Here is a 14381-nt window from a genome sequence, read left to right as displayed (position 1 = left end):
CAGATGATTAATTATTGCTTCAATTGAGCCTTAAAATATATTTTAACTTGCACTCATTTACAAAATGAAAAGCAAGTGAAAGCCCTTATTTTAGAACTACCCCTGGCAGTCAGAAAATGTCTGGGAGAAATCAGCACTTTTTGCTCCACAGATTATGCTCCATTGATACTGAGCCCTACCTCCCTAGCCTAGATCCATAATAAAAAATTCATTACTCTCCCTAGATCTAAGATGGTAACTCAAGGTTGGAAGCAAGACCTGGAGGCTAGTCTATCTTTTTTTTTTAATCCCCTTGAGTAAAATTTTGCAAAATAAATTATGGAAATTTCAGCAAATCCTGAAAGCACAGGGAAGCTGCTCTGCTGGCAGCCTCCAGGAGGGAAGGTGTGCCCTCCCTCTTCCCAGCATGCTCAAAGCTGCAAAGGTCTCTTGGGGTTGCCAGCAAGCCTCAAGCTGCTTTCCTCTCCTCTGGGTTATCCCTCGTGTTAATAATGCCAGAAAGGATCTCCATCTTGCAATGAATTGGAGCTGCAGGCTTTGTTCTGCTTCCCTCTGCCATGTACCTTCCACCCAGCCTTCAAGCAAATTATGTTTTGCCCCTTTAAAATATTTTCCAACCAGACCTGGAGGTACTTTGCAAAACTGAAACCTAAAACACATGATCTCGATAATGCAAGCTGGCAACTGTATCACCTGGACTGAGAAGGAAACAAAGTAAAGGCAGCCTTCAGTCCTGGCAGGATTTTGAAGGTGAACAAGCAAGGGAAGATCCCTGACTTGTTACAAGTATCTGCAGCAGCCCGTAGGGAACAGACCCCTTCCATTTAGTAGCAGAAATTTATCCAAGAAAGCAGAGAATCCCGGAGCCGTCATGGCTGGAAAAGACCTGCAAGATCAAGTCCAGGCTTGACCAAACACTGCCACATCAACTCAAGCACAGCATTAAGTACCAACTAAAATAATTTCTTGAACACTTCCAGGGATGGTGAGCCACACATGCTGACACAGCACTCGCCACATACACTTCTCAAAAAATGCAGACAATTTCAGTCTGATTTCAGAAATGCAAAAAGCATAACAAAACTAATCAGAGCCACCAAAAAATAAATTAAATCAAAAGTTAACTATGCAGCACGGGTGTCTGAGGCACAAAGAGTAACTGCAGAAGCTGCCAAAACCCTGAAGGAAGAGCTGAGACACAGAAGGAGTGCATTAGTCCTGAATCTCACCTTGAGTTTAGTATTACAGTCAGATCAGGTCAGCACTGGGCAAAGACACACTGCTCCTCTGGCAAGGCTTTACACAGATACATGTTTGAAAAATAAAGTGTGTGCACTTCAGGAACATAAAAATGCTTTATGGAATCCTATTTTTAACACTAAATGCCACAATGAACTATGGGAAAATCTAGAATTACAGCAGGAAACAGAAGGAAAAGCTCAGTTGACCTGAGCCCGGGGGTTTTTCAGAGGTGCAACTGTAGAGGATCACAGGAGCCCCGGGGCTCTCAGCTGCTGTTGAGGGAGCACATTCTTCACGGTCTTCTGGAGAAAAACAAACAGATACTGACCACTCTGCTGGCAAAACAAAAGGAGGCTGGGAATTCACAAGTTCTTGTTTGCACCTGCAGGGATATTTGACAGAAGTGAACCCACTAGATCTGTTATTGTTGACATTTCACCTGCTCCAGGGAGCTACTCAGAAGTCACACAGCAGTATCAGGGTGTTCACTCCAGGCAGCACAACTGCAAGTCCACCCAGGCCTTCCCTGCACCCATTTTTTCCAACTGTAGTCACCCTTGCAGGAGGCAGAAGCAAACATCTCCTCCCAGTGCTTCTCCAAGTCCACTGAGCACCCAGGATGGTTAAGATGTCCAACTGCCTTGGATGTGCAACTTTTAAACACCCAAGGCCAAGCAGATGAATCCTGCCTGGCATCTGACACGATGCCAACTCTCATTGTGCTAAGAATATCTGGAATGAGCCTTTGGATTTAGCAGTTGGCTTCTCCTCATAATCTCCAAAGCCTCTAACTGTTGGCTATGCCTGCAACAGCCTTCTCAAGCACCTTTAGAGACTCATCCTCAGCAAACAGTCCCACAGCAAACAGATTTCACTTTCAGTTAAATTATGCTCCAAAAGCCCAGTGAAGCAAACAAAATAGGTGGCATTCCTCATCCCCACCTGCACCCCAGGACATTGGACCCTCCAGCAGGAGAGGGACAGGCAAGTCTGTAATGTGGATAGGCACAGCTCCCACCAAATTTAAGACTCATTGAATCCAACTGTGGCTTGAGCATCTTGTCATTTTTACAGCCTTTAACTCTGGGCACCTCACAGACGGTAAAAATATTCTTCACATAAAGAAAGAAGATGAAGATCTGAAGCTCTATATATAGTGTTTGCTAAAAATACCTCTTTGGAGACATCCCTTGCCAAATAGGTGCCAAAACTTCAAAGGTTGAATTATCATGTTGAAATATTTGAAATGCAAGTTGTTATGATTCTTGTGAGGCATGGCTGGCAGGCAGAGATGGCATCTTTCAGCTCCAAGACCCGGTCCAGGCAGTGACTGGAAACAGCTCTTTGGTGGCTTACGTGAAATGAATCAAAGGATCTCAGTCCAGCTCTCAGCAAATTAGGAACCACATCACAAAAGCATCTGTAAGAGTCACTTCCTTTGTTGATACCAATCTGAAGGCCAAGGACTGAATAAGGTAGGGAAAAAGGATTATCCTCCCTCAAAATAGCACTCTCCTTCAAAACACAAATTGCTTTTACCAGCATCTTTTGTGAAAGCATCCCAGTGCATTTTTGCTAAATATGAACTAATCTAAGTATTCCTTTAAGTAATACCTGAAATCCAACACTTTACCAGTAGTAAAGCCCAAGACCTACTGGCTTCCAACATGCTAGAACCATGCAAAAGGAGAGCAGGAATATTCCCATCCCACATTCTAACTGTATTTCTTTCTGGAGCCAGAAAGAGCTCAGAAGTTTCAGAGCTCTCGAGCATTTTTCTTTAAGAAAATTTAGCACAGAAGCAGAGGTTCCCCTTGAACCAACCACCTCACTTCAAAGAAATCAATCATTAGTTGCATTTGCCTTGTATCTGCCAGTAAAAGGGCATGAAGCAAGCGAGCCAAATTTAGAAAACTAAGTAACAATATTTTAGACTCTGTGCTTTAAGAAAACAAAGTAATTTTAGCTGGATGTGTCACAATTCAGAGCAATAAAAATGGAATCATTCGATTCCATTAATTAACTGGAACTTTTTGAGATGGCACAAGGTAACTGAATCTAATCACACAATATTAGGGGATTGGTGCTGCTCAGTAAATTCAGAGATGCCAAGTTGAGGAAAAAGAACATGTTTCATTCAGAGATGAAAGCCTTCTGAATTTTGGTGCTTTGTAAACAGCTGCTAAACTGATTGAACAATGCCTGTGAAGTACATGAGGTCAAATGTGGTCAGTACCTCAAAGAGCTCCACATTTCAATATTGAAAAAGCACTCGTAGAAAACATCTCAGCACACCCAAGTATCCACAACAGAGGCAGGATTATTCTTTGTCAGTCCCCTCTCCCTCAAAGCTGCTGAGAATTATACCACCAGATTCAATATGGGCAGTAGATTTATCCAAAAAAGAGGCTTCTTGGTTCGAATTAGCATTGACTGAGGTACCAAAGGAAATCAAGAATTACAATAAATTTTTAGCTGTTTATTTTATTCACACATTAGTCAATGCCATTAATCTGGAAAGCCATTGGAATGCATTCAGTAAAGCTTCCTTAGCTAAATTTTATTTCATTAAAGTCAGGGTGAAGCACAAACTACCTTCCTGATCTACCCAAGAAGGGAAAGCAAAGGCAGGTGCCTGCTGCAGCACAGGACAAAAAGCTCCTGTCTCCCTGCCTTGATGTACATAACTACTGGCAGCCCACTGGTGTCAGTGACTTCACCTTGTACAGCAGGTGCTTTGCTGACAAGATCATCCCCACCCAAAGCACTGATTCAGGTATTCCAGACAGGAGTCTGGCCTTCCATCCAAGACAAATATGGAGCTGGAGCTGCAATGCTCCTGCTTGGGGTTGCCCAGTTTGCAATCTCTGAGGAGGATTTACTGTAGGATTCAAGGAGAAGGGGGGTGGGTGGTCCTTAATTAACCAGCCTTGCCTTGGCACGCAAGTGAGGGAGGGAAAGCACTTGGATTCCACACTGGCTTGAGAAAATCTCATCCTGCAACTGCGTTCTCCAGCTGCACACAGGCAGATGCAGATTGACTCTCCCTATGTCCTAAGTAAGGATACAGAAGCTTTTGTCTTCTCAGTCTGTACATCTTTAAGGATGACACAACTGATGAGGAGCACTTAGCACAAGAACCAAGAAAATACATTTATGCTCTGGTTCTCAGATTGAGAAAATCACAAACACAGAGAAATAAGACACTGTCAGGACTCATTTCAAAAATTAGCTTCTACAAGATAAAAATACAATTAATACTAACAGCTTCAGCTTCTTGGATTTCTTTTTTAAAAGCAAAATTCTCATTATAATTCTTCTCTTGCAGCCCTTGCTCCTCAAGCAGCACAAGCTCATTCCGTGCCTGGGGGTCAACCCCTGAAACTGGGCTGAACCATAAACAAAACTGAAATTTGCTTTCAAAATATTGCTGCTTGTTTAACAAAAAAGACAGAGAGAAAATTAGCTAAAGCTTCTTATCTTTATTACAGTATAACAATTTCCCCCCCTCAATTATTTCATAATTACTTCCTTTTTCTTTTGTAACTTTCCACTATGATTTCAATCCTTTCAAATGCAGTGATCCAAAGTACACATTAAAAAAATATGTGTATCCATTGGTCGTTGTCCCAATGTTCCTTTTGACTGTAAAGATTATTTTACAGAGCAGAACATTATTTTGCTTATTTGAACATAAAAAGGGCAAGCACATTTCTTCTTTGTATCCTGCAAAGTGTGTCTTACTGAGGACCAAAGGTAAAGGCACGGTATTTTTGGCAGGCTCCAAGGAACCTCTTTGCAGCAGAGGTGCTCAGCAAAGTTATTCTGTCAGCGGCCAGGCTGCAGCACAAGCTGTGAGCAGCAGCTCCAGTCAGTGCTGTAGGTCAGCCTGTATTCAGACAGCAGAAATTCTCTCTTCCCTGGTTTTGGTGATACAATGTTCACCTCTTTCTCCTGAACTCTGAAAGGGATTTGTTCTTGCTTTTTTCATGTGCCACTACAAAAGTGGCTTACGTGTCTGAGAGCAAAAGCAGTCAGTTCATGTGAGTCAGGTGCCCTCTGGGATTAAATGGGGCTTAAAGGTATCCAAGGGTGAGCCTAAGACTCTGGAGTTATGAATGAAGCCCAGCTCCAGAGACAATGCTTACAATGCTTCCAGCCTGACCTGGGAGCAGGGAGCAGGGCAGGTTGTACTCAGATGATCCTGAAAAAGCAAGTGGAAAGTTCCTTTAGGTCACTGACAGCAGCATCAGCACCACCAATCCCCATGGAAGGAACTGGGATTAGAGCTCAAATACATTAACTGAAATATCCACATACTGGTCAAGCCCACTGACACAGCCATGGCCTGAAATTCTCTGCACTGACCATATCAGAATGACATTCATTTCACACTCCTCACTGTGATAAAGCCCAGAGCAAGGCTGGGAAGACAAGAGCACACATCACCATTCCCGTCACAAGAAACTTTCATACAAGTTCACTTGCACCTAAATTACATGTCAGGTATAACCAATCCCTTGGCAGGGCCAGGATTTACCTGCTCAAACTGATTAGCTGGTAAACACATTCTAATCCTCACCTGGACACCTCTATATGGGGATAGCACAGCAGCACAGATGGAACCCAAAGATTCATCCCACAGATTTGTTCTCCTGTGGCACTACCACAGCTGCCTGGCCTCAAATATTGGAGACAGCCTTGCACATGGGGCTCACAGTGTGTTCCTTCCTCCTGAAGGAATGGGTGAGTGTCGCCTGTAAACACTGGTACTTACTGAGAACTAGAGCAGTCAAGAACTGGTGCAATGTAAGAAAGGTAAAAAATTTTCCAATTTCTTTGAAGATTTGCCAGCAAAGTTTGACAATTTAAAGCATTCCACTTTGTTCTTTTCCCTTTATCACAGGCTCATGGGGAAAAAAAAGACAAGAAGAAAAGAGAAGAAAAAGATTTAACAAGCAGAAGAATTCCCTTCTGTATTCCCTTCATCTCCCAAACAACTGGTATTGTTTCTCCAGATCTCCTTCTCAAAATCTTCCTGCAATTCAATCTCCTATCTGAAACTATTTCGAAGGTGCTCATTCCTACCACAACAGCTCATCATAACTTAGTGATTTCCAACCTGTGGTGCAGAGACCTGGGAGGGGAATGATGGGCTGAGAATGTGCTGAGCCTTGACAGCAGTCTGGGGTTCACTGGGCTTGGGAGTGAACCCCCAGATAATAAGCCTTTATGAAATCAAGGTAAAGTTGAAGTTGGACAAAATGCCAATAAGCACCCCAGCCTCTGGTGCTTATTGGCATTTTGTCCAACTTCACCTTCACCTTGATTTCACAAAGAATAAGCAACTTATACAGGATTATTCCAGGTGTTCTTAACATAATTCTTGCAGGTTTTTGTTTTGTTTTTTTTTTTTTTAAGAAGGAAAAAATACCCCACAGGAAAGTTTCTAATTGCTGCTTAGGCAATTGTGCAGTGAGGTCACCATATCCAGACTACAAGTGGGCTAAGATGCTCAAGTGGTGCAGACTTTAGATGATCTCTCCTTCCCTGTTAAATTAAACACAGAGCAGGAGTGTCCATACAATAATTAACCATAAGAGGAATCATCTAACACACTTCAACATAAAGTGGTCATTTATATTCTTTGTTCACAGGAGATTTGAAAGATGAATTCATGAAGAATTCCTGTTCTGATAAACCTCAATTCTCTGCCCTTAGTCACTACTTCCTAAGACTCCCTATGGCTGTGAAGATTGGGGAAGGACTAAACAATAAGACTTTACTAGACACTGTGTCTGCAATATCACCAGGGTTGGTTTGTTTCTCTCCTCTCCTCCCCAATAAATCTGAATATTAATATTTTCTTTCCTACAGCATTCATGGAAATGTAGATACATCTATAACTAATTTCATTAAGTGAAGGCAATAAATTAAACTATCAGCAGACAGATCAGTTTAGCAAGAGAAATTTTCCTTAGGCACAATAAAACTTCTGATTTACACAAGAGAAATATGGCAAGTCAGTCAAAGAACAGCCACACACCTGTTCAACCAGAGCTCTTTATCACTTTAGTGGAACCAACCAAGCACAAACAAAACCAATAAAAACCAGTGACAAAGATGCAAGTTAATGACACCAGAAATTACACAATTCCTTTCTTTCACCTTACCTTGAAAGTCAGAATTTGCTGTGATGCACTTGACTGCCTTCCAAGACACACAACTACAGGATGTGGACCACAAGGCAGCCTTACTTCAGAGCATCTCAGACTGCCTGGGTTGGAAGGGCCCTTAAAGAATATCCAATTCCAGCCCCCTGCCATGGGCAGGGACACCTCCCACTATCCCAGCTTGCTCAGAGCCCCATCCAACCTGGAACATTGGAGGCATGGTGCAGCCACAGCTTCTCTGAACAACCTGTGCCAGGGCCTCAGCACCCTCACAGGGACAGTTCTTGCCTCATATCCAATCTAAACCTCCCTTCTGTCACCTTGGAGCCATTGCCCCTTGTCACTCCAGGCCCTCTTTCCATCCTTCCTGTGGGCTCCCTTCAGGCACTGCAAGGCCACAATGAGGTCACCCCAAAACCTTCTCTTCCCCAGGCTGACCAATCCCAACTCTCCCAGCTTTTTAAGCTGCCTTGCTGAGTCTCACCAAGAGCATTTGCTGCACCAGTGCCTGATAAGCCCCAGCCATTACCCCACTGCATGGGAATGTGCTTTAACAGCTGCCTGTTACCTGTCTGTACCAGCCGTGGCTCTCACTGCTGAATGACTGTCCCACATCCCACAGAGAACCTCATACGCAGAACACAAAATTCCCTTCTAGTTCCAGATTTTACAGCTTGTTAAATTATACTTTTAATTACTGTTAAACAGCCTTCATTCTATCCAGTTGCTACTGTTTGAAGAAACAGGTACTCCCACTAAATCCTTACCTTGTGATTAAATTTGTTCTCCTTTCCTGCTCTGTGAATGCCACAGAGCACAGAACAGAGCAATCTTTAACTTCAGCTGTTGTAAGAAACAACAGCTGTCTTTAAACAATGCAGTGCAGTGCTTTTGTCTGGGGAGCTACAAATGTAAGCTCTCCTCTTCATACAGGACTCAGCAGGCTAAAAATTAGTGACATTTTAAGTGGAACAATTCTTTCATCATCAGGCTGATATTTGGCTGCCATTCTGGTTACCTCCCTTATAAGGCACCAGCAAGAGAGAAGGGCAGGGAACACATTATGCAACTGCTCATTGTAAAAAGTAATTAAAACAAATTTTAAGAAATGTCTGTAATAAACACTTTTCCAATATACAAAAGGAGCCTGATTCCATTGGTCTAAGGTCTGCCATTTCTACTGGGCTAATATGGGAAAAGGGGATTTCTCCTGAAAGGAAAGGTTTTCCTCAGTTTTTATGGGAAGTAGTGAAAGCCTGTGAACCAGCCCTGCCTTCTCCAGAGCCTGGTTCAAATCTAGCTAATCAGCCAAAGAGGCAGCTCTGCCCTGGGTAATATGAAGGGGCAACACTGGGATCCCTACATCCTGTCCCCTCCTCTGTGTGCAGGTGTGATCCATGGAAATCTAAGACATCTAATCCCAAGGAAAGGGTTCTGTGGTGAGGCCATCCACAGCTTGGCTGGTTTGTACACAACAGCCCTCCTGCAGACAAGGAAATATCCTTTGGAATTTACCTATCAGTTCAGATGCAAGCAGGTTTTTACCAGTAAAGTCATAAAAACACTGAGACTTTTTAGCCACAGAAGAGACTCAAGACTCTCCAGAGTGGCAGTGATCCATCAGGACGAGGCCTCCATCTGTCCTTTGGGGGGTTCTCAGCAATGCTGCAGGAAGTTCATGGCCCAGCACAGCAATACCAAGGAGCTGCCTCTCTCTCTGCTGCACCAGGGACAGGGAGCCTGTAGCCTCCCAGGCACACAGAGATCCCCACCTGTGACAAGCTGCTCCTGCCAAGCCCCTCTGCTCTGCTGCTTCTGCCCTCAGCAGCCATTCAGGGCAGTCAGGCGCCCTGCTGAAGTGCTGACTGCCATCCCTCCCCATCCCTTGGCTATGGCAATGGAAGTTATGACTCTGCCCCTTCTGTACACTCCTGTGCACAAAGCTGAGTCTCTGCCACTCCTCCGGCTTGGTGTGACCCAAGATCTCCATTTTAACTGCAACCAACTGATGCACAAGTGTGTTTGTCATGAGCATTATTCTACTACAGTGGCTCATGAAAAGGGCCTTTAATCAAGTACAGCTTTCTGGGAAGGCCAGGTTTCCCAAGGGTTTGTCTGGGGATGGTCAGCTGGGTTTTGTTTTCCTACCAGGAGATTTAATTGCTAAAATGCCTTGGCACATTTTATAAGTGCAGTACTTAATGTGACATTACACACAGTGCTCTCAGAATTGTAAACAGCTCTCTTTATTACACAGAGTAGAAAAGGTTTCACAACCTTTCATCTGGTCAAAGACAAGAAAAATATTTTTTGTTTCCCCTTCTGCGGAAGGAAATCTAACACACTCCAATATGCCAAGGTCTTTGCTAAGACTGGAGCTCCTCTACAGCATGTCAGTGATCACAGGCTCCAACTCTGGAACATAAGAGACACAGCTAATATAAGTTGCAGTACAGTAAACACTCTTCCTCTCCCATACAGGTTTGAGTTATCCCTTTACTTCCTCCCTCCCATTCATTCTGTCACCTTTGATAAACCCCATTTGTTTGCACAACCTGCACACACCAAACTATTACTTCATCATGGCTGCTCCCTGTTACTAAAAGGTGAAGAGTTGATTCCCTTTTTACTACTTCAGGACATTCTCACTCTTCTGAAATCCCATAAACCCAGGCTACCATTTTAATCAACCACTGCTCTTTTTACTAGTAAAAACATAAAGACAACTGTTCCTTAGACAATCAAAATCCCATAGAAATATTCTTCCAAATATTTCTCTTTTCTTCACATTCTGACCAGCTGTAACTCTCATGAAACCACAGGTCAGCTAACAAATTTGCAAGTCTGCAGGTATAAATATTAAAGACACACAACACATACTAAGTTTGAGGTCTACAGTACAAACCAAAATACAAAATCCAACACCTAAATTACCAAGAAATCAGAAAATCAGCTACTTAAAGCATAAAAAATTATATTCTTTCCTAATCCACCATTTTCCTTTGCTGTTTTAATCTGTAACAGGTATTTAGTGATATATCAATGCATGCCTTACAAGATTACCTGATTTCACAAGTAAGGCAGTGTTGACTACAACAACTGCCCATTTTGCTTCCCATATACTACTAATGCTTCAAATTATTTATGACAAGGAAACTGAGTTTCTCTTGATCATTTATTTCTTCCCCTACTTCCTGTTTTGTTTTATATTGCTAAGAGGAAAATGTTCTATTACTTCCCCATGCAAATACTGGAGCAGTGGGACTGCTGAAGTTATTCTGCAGTTTTAAACTACAGATTTGCAGGATCTTCTGTACCAATCAAATTATAAAGTCTGCTCTGCTGCATTTGACAACTCATTTCTGAGTCTTCAAGACAAGACCCTGCCACCTTAAATACAATTCAGTATTTAAATTTATAACACAAAATAAATAACTCTTCCCTGAGTTCCTACCCCACAGTATTAAATTGGCTTACCCCAGTATAACAATTTTTTGCACAATAAAAGCTGTTATTTAATCAGCAGACTTGGAAAAATTCTGCACCAACCCATCTCAAAAATTAGACTCCAGTTATTTATCAAACCCATATTTTCGAGGCACAGCAATTCAATTACCACTAGTGGCAGGTCTGCTCTAAGTGCACCTATATGTTAGAACCAGCGACAAGAGAAGATTAAATGATTTTGTGGACAATTGCATGTTTGATTTATGTCAACTGCCATTACCCTAAGACACAAAGCCTCTTTCTGGGAGACTAAAACCAAACCATTTACCATATAATATCAGCTTAGCAGGCTTTGTGCTGATGAATACTGCATTCAGAGAAGCAATTCTTTTCATTGCAATTTCCATGTCTACCCTGCACCTCCTGGAATACAAATATCAAAGTTTATCAACTGGCTTCACATTTTAACTAATGCTCAGCTTCAACTTGGTGGGAAGAACAACATTTTTATTGGAATAAACATGGACTGAGCAAGAGCTGAATCTGTAGGGAGGAGATAAGCTCTGAAAGCAAGACAAACTCACTGCCCAGACAGATGCAGAGGACACAGACAGTGACTAAGCTCCTTGTGGTCACCACAGGATTCCAGAGCCACCCCAAACTACAGCAGTGACCCAAATGATTAAAAATCTCCCACCCACCATTCCAAGTTTGGGGACAAAAAGACAGATGAGCCAAGGGGGGGCTACACAGAACTCCTGAGAAAGGACAGGTGAGCACACCTCAGCCACATGCTCCTCTGTGACATCCCACATTGCTCCAAGCCAGGAGAGCCCCACAGGGACCCCACTGCACATCAGACCACCCCAGGGCAGCTCACACAAGCAGGTCCACAGCACATCATCTGACAGAAATCCAAAATTTCTGCTCTCCTGGGAGCATTCCCTCACCCAGACCATAGGCCTGGTCCAAGTCCACTGCAAGTTAACGATGGGGTGTGCATTTGCTGTTTATTTTTTTAAGACAGACTAACTTTCTAAAAAAAAAAAGCATGATACCTGTCCTCTATAAATATTTGCTTCTGAATACTGCTTAGCTAGTAGCTTAGGATTTGTTTTCCCCTGAAATGCTTGAGAAATAAGTGTTTAGAATTGTTTTAAGCTCTGTTAAGCAAAAATATTTAAATCGAACATATAGTATGCCACGTACATTATGAAAAACAAATGAGTCCACAGAGCTATGCAAACTTGACTTTTCCTATCCAAGACGCTTCTTAACAAAGCCAGGAAAACAAGTCTACATATGGCACAGAAGGTAAAATTGCAGCAATTCTATTGGATACAGTAACAGATGTCTCAAATGCAATGAGGGTGCCCACTGATCAGCACCTCTGAGGTCAGTAGCCTGTGGGCTCCTATTTCTTTTCACTCTTCAGAGTAAAATTAAAAGCTGATATTCTTTCACTCCTGAAGGATAAGGAATGAAAACAATTTTTCAGATTCCTGTGTATATTCAGGCATCTTTTATGGAGCAGGCACAACTCTAGCGAGATTTATTAGCATCATAAACACTCATAAACAAGATCCCTCTATTTTAAGTGACTTTTAAAAACTGTAATCAAAACACTGAATCAGTACACCTGACAAACCCCAACATCTACAGTCAACAAAAACCCCATTGCTCGCCATAAAGAAGGTAAAAGCAAAACCAATACAACCCACCAAATACCTCACAGGAAACTTCTCTTAAAAAAAATCCCAAACAAAAACGAAACATGGACATTACTTTTGATTCAGAGGCTACAGCAAGGCTCACTTATTCCCAGTGTGGATTTTGCAAGAGGAAGGCAGGTACATCAGCGAGGCACGCGTGTGAGCTCTGCTATTCTAACCCAAGGCGTTCCAGATCAAGTAAAACCAAACAACAACGGCGCGACCTCTGTAAGTCCCTGGCATTTAACTTTTACCTGAGTCAATGGGAATTGTCTGCAGACACAGAGCACCAGCCCGAGAGCCAAACCACGGGGCCGCAACCCCAACTCCTCCGGCTCTGCACAAGGTTTGCGATTTGCTCCTCCCGCGAGTGGAAACTTGTGAAGGTTGTTTGCTTTTCTAAGCGCATTACGGAGATAATTTCGGCCCTTTATTTATTTATTTATTTCTAAAGAGGGCAGGACTCCCTTAAGCCCAGAGCCACGTTCTGTAGCACGAGTAAAGCCCAGCCCTAACCCGGCCGGCGGGGTCTCCGCACAGCCCCGGCCCTGCTCCCCGCGCCGGGCTCACCTCGCTCCCCGCACCGACACCCAGCCGGCGGCAGGGGGACAAACCACCCCGGGGGCTGCGGGCAGAGCCACCCCGGGGGCTGCGGGCAGAGCCACCCGAGGGGCCGGGGCGAACTGCCCCGCAGCCCAGAGCCACCCCCGACCGTCCCCGCACCGAGGCTGAGGTTGCGCTCCCTCAGCCTCCACGGCGATGGCTGCTCCTGCTGCCTCACGGTGCGGGGGGAGGAAAGAGGGGAGGCAAAGGGAGATTCCCAGTTTCCAGCGGCAGCGTGCCGGGGCTGTTTCCGCGGGCAGCGCCGGGGCGGAGAGTGCCCGGCTCCCCTCGGGACCCGGCTCGCCTCAGGACTCACCTCCCGCCCGGTCCGAGCACGGCGCCGCCCCCGCGCTAATGGCAGCGGGCGGGCCCGCGGCGGGGGCCGATGTTTACCCGCCGGCTCTCGCGAGAGCCGCGCGCCACTGAGCCCCGCTCCGCCATTGGCCGCGCCCGCCGGCTCGCGCCGCCCGCCCCGCCCCGCCCCTACCCGGCGACCCCGCCCAGCCCCGTCCCGCGGCAGCGGCGGCGGCGCCCCGGGACCGGGAGCGGGACCGGAGCGGGCGGGGAGCGGAGCGGAGCAGAGCGCTGGGGCTGCCGCGGCTGCTGCCCTGCTCCAGCCGCGGCAGCCCCGAGCGCACGGCACAGGATTCGCTCCAGACGGTTCTGGAATATCCCCAACGAGGGAGACTCGCCACCCTCTCCGGACTCGGCCGCTGCCCAGGACAGAAGTTCTGCCTCCTGCCCAGGTGGAACCTCCCGGCCTCAGTCCCTGCCCGTTCCTCTGGTGCCATTGCTGGGCCCTGGAGCAGAGCCTGGGCCCTGCTCGGAGCCCTCCCTGCACACAGGGACACCCAGGGCTGAGGGCCCCTCTCAGCTGGGGCTCCTCTCCGGGCTGGACAGCCCCAGCTCCCTCAGCCTTTCCCTGCCACAGATGCTCCAGGCCCTGAATCATCTCTGCAGCCTCCACTGGCCCCAGTCCAGGAGCTCCCTGTCCCTGCTGTGCTGAGGAGCCCAGGACTGGTCACAGCATTCCAGATGTGCCTCCCAGGGCTGGGCAGAAGGACAGGATGATCTCCCTCTACCTGCAATCCATGCTCTTCCCAGTGCACCCCACGATGCTGTCCCTGCAGCCCGGCATAACCCTTGGCACTCTGCCAGTCGGGACTCCCTGAGGGATCGTGGCTGGGACAGGTCTCACAGTCAG

At 45.5% G+C, this 14381-nt stretch overlaps 1 protein-coding gene across 2 annotated transcripts in view; it reads right to left on the bottom strand.

Moving 5' to 3' along the window:
• The window catches only part of STK38L (serine/threonine kinase 38 like), a 46586-nt gene extending 32947 nt beyond the window's left edge, over positions 1-13639 (bottom strand). The window contains exon 1 of one of the 2 annotated variants that reach the window (XM_074539176.1): positions 13494-13639. The gene's annotated coding sequence lies outside the window, so the exon portion shown is untranslated. The remainder of the gene's footprint in view (positions 1-13493) is intronic. The other variant, XM_074539177.1, reaches the window with a different exon arrangement.
• Between the last annotated feature and the right edge of the window lie 742 nt (positions 13640-14381).

Source organism: Zonotrichia albicollis, chromosome 4 (genome assembly GCF_047830755.1).
Source record: "Zonotrichia albicollis isolate bZonAlb1 chromosome 4, bZonAlb1.hap1, whole genome shotgun sequence".
In the NCBI taxonomy this organism is placed as follows: Eukaryota; Metazoa; Chordata; class Aves; order Passeriformes; family Passerellidae; genus Zonotrichia; species Zonotrichia albicollis.
This window is presented reverse-complemented; position numbering and strand designations above follow the sequence as displayed.